This window comes from Callithrix jacchus, chromosome 3, assembly GCF_049354715.1.
Source record: "Callithrix jacchus isolate 240 chromosome 3, calJac240_pri, whole genome shotgun sequence".
NCBI classification, from domain to species: domain Eukaryota; kingdom Metazoa; phylum Chordata; class Mammalia; order Primates; family Cebidae; genus Callithrix; species Callithrix jacchus.
In genome coordinates this window covers 128,346,399-128,352,095 of record NC_133504.1, presented here as the reverse complement: position 1 = coordinate 128,352,095, position 5,697 = coordinate 128,346,399, and the positions used below count along the sequence as shown (strand labels likewise).

Here is a 5,697-nt window from a genome sequence, read left to right as displayed (position 1 = left end):
CATTGCTGAAAAAATAACTTTAAACAATCTGGATTATGCTCAAAGAACCTACTAAAAAAAGAACCCACACAGCTATGTATTATCTCATATCAACTAAATAAAGGTCAATTCCAATTTAACAGCATTATTATTTTTATACAAAAATCAACTTTTCATTTATACTAAAAGTATTCCGGACACATGTTGTATTAAACTTTTCTCATTCAAACAAAAAAAAAAAAAGGAAAAGCACTAAAATGTCAAAACAAATCTGGTCTAAGGAACATGAACTGTAACAGCACGTGATCCATCCTGAACCAAGGATTTTGATGAAGAAGAACTAGACAACTTTCAGAGTTGGAGCCTGGGAAGTGAATTAATATGAACAGAAATATCGTTTTTTTAAAAATACAATTTAGTTGCCTATGGGAGCTGAACACAGAACACATTTAAGAAGTCAAGCTGAATTAACAGATTTTATTCTGGTGGAAGTCAACAAGGTGAGACTTCATAGGACTAGTGGAATTCTTAGAAATATATTAATCAAATATCTTCAGAATGGACTACAAATCCAAACATTAAAAAAGTCATAGGCACTTTCTCTAAGAAACTTACTGGAAATGTTAGAAAAAAAAAAAAGAAAGTATCAACATTCGAATCATTGATTGAAAGGCAATTATTGCTAACTGATGATGTATGATATTGCACCTTCTTTTTGGAAACTGCAAGTCAGAGTTTAAAAAATTTTCACAATAGAATTTAAAAAATCTGGTTCATGGAGTGAGAATTTGTTACACTTTCTTTTTCCCAAGTTGACCCACTTAGGACCACCAATAAAGAGAAGGTGACAGCTGCCTGAAGGTAAGGCTTTTCTCATTCCATTCATTGGATGGGAAGAAGATGGAAAATTCAGTGCTTGTAATTGATGCGCCCTCAGCAATCAGTGTGCAACAGCAAACACAAAAGGAAAAAAAAGGAGTGTACACTACTAGTGTTTAAATAACACACCAGATTATACACTACAGCATAATTAGAACTACACACACATTCTTGGTCATTCTGGTATATAGGATCTCATACACACGTTAGCTACCATGCCCTCACACAAGTAGTTGTGCATGCTGTCTCACACAGATACACTTATCACCAACTGTCCTACCCTGCATTCATTTCCACTTGTAGTTTCTGAAGGCTCTATATAAGGTAGATTGCTATATTAACTGTGGCCATTTTTTATAAAAGCACATGCTAAAAGATCAAGTCCACTGTAATCTTGTAACACTCAGAATGATCACACAAAAACTAGAGAATGTTAGTGCACACACAAAATTAAGCTAAATAAAAAGGCTTTGGAGTTTCAATCACATGGTTAGTATAACAATCCCATAGTTGTGAAGACTAATTGTAAGCTTTTGTAGTTGATTAAGTCACATAGTGCAAAGAAAGATCAATTGACCCTTTCGGTAAAGGGAGGGCCGGAAGCCTCACAGATTAAATTCAATGGATAGTCTGTATATACATGTCATGAGTTTAGTTTCGATGTTCCTAAATTTTTGCTTCTTAGGTTGGTCATTCTGAATCCCGATGCACTTCTGAAGCATCAGCTCTGCATATTGGATAAGTACAATTTGCCTTAAGTCATTTGTCAACACACTTGGCATGGAGCTAGTGGTTACAGGGTAAGACTCTAAATAGCTGCCTTGACTCAAAATCACACATGCATACTACACACAAAGTCTGTTCTGACTGGTGGTTGTTAGGATTGAGCCGATAAGAAGGAAGTTGTTCATTAACAGCTTTAGTCAGTCCACAAAGCTTTGCCTCTCCCAGTCACTCTGCCAGGTTGAACAGTGCCTCATAATTTTCTACTTCTTCATCTTCTACATCTAATTGAAAGTTGAAAGTTGGACCCACTGCAGGTGGCACTGGAAGCATTGATAACGCATATGGCAGTAAGCTGGGATGATAAGGGGAGGTAATATTGGCTGCTAGGATGGACAGCTACTACATCTTGTGAGCTTCCGAGGCACAAATGGATGGTAAGGTACTCCAAAGGACAGCTCCTGATGCAAAGGATCTTGTGTTAAGAACTGCAAAGGAGCTGATGGAGGTAATGTTGGGGGTGGGCTGATGGAGGGTAAGTAAAACTTCCTACTGGAAGATGTTTTCCTAAGAGTTCCACTTCATTTTCTATCTTTTGCAGAGGCAATCATGATTGCTGTGTTTGGAAAGGGACAAACTGGCCTGGTGGTGGCAAACGCGTATGATGGGGAGAAAGGTGAGGAAGATGTATAAGAAATGGATCACTAGAAATACGGGGTGGGAATGCAGCATATGGTACTGGTAAGTGCTGAACTGAACATGCCTGAAGCATTGGAGGAAGGGAGGTATACTACAGATAGGGAGGTGCTGTCCACTGAAAACCAGAGAGCATCCTGGGACCTGCTGTGTACTACAAGCAGGGATGTGCTGCCTGTGCAGACTGGAATCCCACATGGTGTCACTGTTGTTATTGTGTAAGAAACAGGGACTGTTCCTTGATGGAGCTGGTCATGTATGTCAGCCATGACTGCATTCTGCTGGGATGGATGAGCAGGAGGATGTAACAGACAGGGAGATACATTTGGAGGTTGGAAGTACCAAGGCTCCTCTATTGCTTGCTGCTATGTATAAGGGAGATGGTGATACTTTTCATATTGACTAATGTAAGTAGGTTGAGACAGACAATCCCTTTTCCTCTCTGGCGCCTGACAGGAGGACTTCTGTTGCCAGCAGGTGTGCTGCGTCATTCCCCTGAGAAGTGATGTTGGCTTAGTCGAACCGAAGGGGACTGCCTATCTGATGTCATATCCCATGGTTGCATTGGTGGTGAGGGAGCTGGTGATGCTGAGGTATAATCAAAGACTGAATGAGAGAGACGCTGTCTCTTGGGACTTCGACTACTTTCACTCTTCGAGGGGAGGCTCCCGCGGCTCCTCCCAGGGCCTCTGCCTCCTATTGTGACTGCTCCCCCAGCCCGCGGCCAGCTCGACAGATGCACCATCCGCGGGCTTCCTCACCTGCCTGAACCCCGGCTCCCACTGAGGCGCGGTCACTGTCCCTCCCTCCCTCCCTCCCTCCCTCCCTCCCTTCCCTCCCTCCCTCCCTCCCTTCCCTCCCTCCCTCCCTCCCTCCCTCCCTTCCTTCCTTCCTCCTGGCACTATCAGAGGGGTCGCGCTAGGAAAGGACGGTTGCATGCCCAGAGATGACAGAGTCTGCTAAGGCCTCGGAGGCTCCATCCTCAGCCCCCGCGCCCCAACCCCGCCCAGGTCTAGGCCCCATCCTGCAACACCGCACTAGGGGTTGGGCCCGGTCCCGCCGCCACGAAGTTTTTAAAGGAAGAATTACAAACTATTATTGATAAACTGACATTATACTGTATGTAAAAAGACATGACAGAATCTGTAGACTACTAAAAGTAACAAATGAATTTAGTAAAGTCTCTGAATAAAAGGTTAAGAACAAAAATCAATGCATTTCTGTGTACCACCAACAAAATGATAAAATAATCTTTAAAGAAAACATGATTTAAAATGATCAAGATAGGTCAAATATAGAGAAATGAATCAAACAAAAGTATAAGCTTTCTACATTGAAACAGTAAATTATTAGAGCTAAGCAAATAATTCCCAAATAAAAGCATAGTCTTTTATAATCCTATAATTACTTGACTAGATGATCAACAGATTAAATGCAATACTTATATAGATCATAGCGGTTTTTTTTTTTAAGGGAAATTGGCAAGTTTCTTCTACAATGTATGTGGAAATGTAAAAGACCAATAATTGAGCAGGCATTCTTGAAAAAAAATGAAACTGAAAGTGTTCTACTATCAGATACTCAGTTACATTGTTAAACTATATTAATTAAAGCGGTATGGTGTTAGTGTAAACATTTATAAAAGACCAATGGAATAAAATAATCTAGAAACAGACTCACATTTATAAAGACAACTAATTTATGACAAATGTGCCTGCAGTACAGTGAGGAATGAACGGCCTTTTTAGTAAATTGTACTAAGTCAACTGGGTATCACTTATCATCTTCTCTTGGTGGGGAAAACCACTGGAATGAATAAAAATATTCATTCCAGATACATTTTAGATTTACATAGGAAAGGTAAACAATAAATCCTTCAGAAAAAAAGAGCATCTTTATTACTTGTTGCAAGCAAATATTTCTTATGTGGGATACAAAATGCTTACTATGCAGAAAAAATTATGAATTGAACAATATTAAGACTTACAATACCAAAAGACATTGTTAAGTAATTAAAAACTCAAGTCATAGAATAAGCAGATGAAATAGCACGTGTAATATCAAAAAAGCCAACAATGTTGTGTTTCTTAAGAGTAAAAATTGACAACCATCTGGCAAGATATATTTAAAAACAGATAATAATCATCAATATTGGGAATGAAATAGGAGACATCACTAACATTTTTATAGATAATATAAAAATAGGAAAGATATTTGAAAAGAGGAAAGATATAAAAATATATTACAGAAAGGAAAGATATATACTTGCATAAAAATATGTATATATGTGTAAGCACACATAGGCACATCCACACACATACAAAGACACACACATATATTCTTCAAATCAGTGAAAAAATAGGACAATACATTAAAAAATAAACAAAAGATTTGAATGGGTACTTCACAAGAGGTATAATGAATAATCAATATGATGAATTAACATGGAAACCTCACTCAAAACTTATCAGCAGTAAAATGCCAATTATAACCAGAACATAATACACATTTACCAAGATGGCTAAAATGAAAATTACATAAAATAATACTTGAAGAGTATAAAATCTGGGTCTGGAATGCTTTTGTACTGCTATTGTAATTGTAAGTCAATATAACCACTTTGGAAAAGTATATGGTGGTATATCTTAAACTGATGCACATCACATTATTTAGAAATCAATACCTAGGCTACACTCAAGGAAAATGCACCTAAAATATATTTACCGAAAGTGTAAATAATATGTTCACTGTAGTACTATTTGTAATAAACCAAACTGAAAAATTTTGAAATGCTCATCAAAAAAGTAAATATTGGTATATTCTCACAATGGAATGCTATGCAAAAATTAAAGTTAAAGCTACAACTACATGCAAAAATATGTATAAATCAGTCAAATACAATATTGAGAGAAAAAAGTCAGAAAGTCAAAAGCGTCCATCTGTAGCATTCCATTAATATAATTTTTTTTTAAAAAAAGGCAAAACTAATCCATGGTGTTGGAAATCAGACTTGTGGTTTTCATTGTGAGTAATATTGACTGGAAGAGTAAGGCTCTGGTATGCTGGTAATGTTCTGTTTCTTAAACATTAACCAAATTATCCAGAGATATGAAATCTGGTTGCCCTGGTGTGCTTATTTGGAAGGTTTCTCTGTATACTTATGATTTTTGAAGTTTTCTGTCTGCATGCTATACTTGATTAAAAAAAGGTAAAACTTCAATGACCATGAAAAATTCAGATATTGAGATGAAACTTTGGTACCCCTAAAATATGCCTTGACCACTAGACTGCTTTGAACACACTCTATATCTATTTATTTTTATTACATATTGCTATCTTTTTCTTTTTCTTTTCTTGCATTTTGGCTTTGTTGCTGAGGCCCAGTGTGGTTCAAACCCAAGACCCAAAATATGACAATAA

General features: G+C 37.4%; 1 pseudogene; it reads right to left on the bottom strand.

Moving 5' to 3' along the window:
* Window positions 1-1,548: 1,548 nt before the first annotated feature.
* LOC100408862 (E3 ubiquitin-protein ligase RNF38 pseudogene) lies at window positions 1,549-2,857 on the bottom strand (annotated as a pseudogene).
* Between the last annotated feature and the right edge of the window lie 2,840 nt (window positions 2,858-5,697).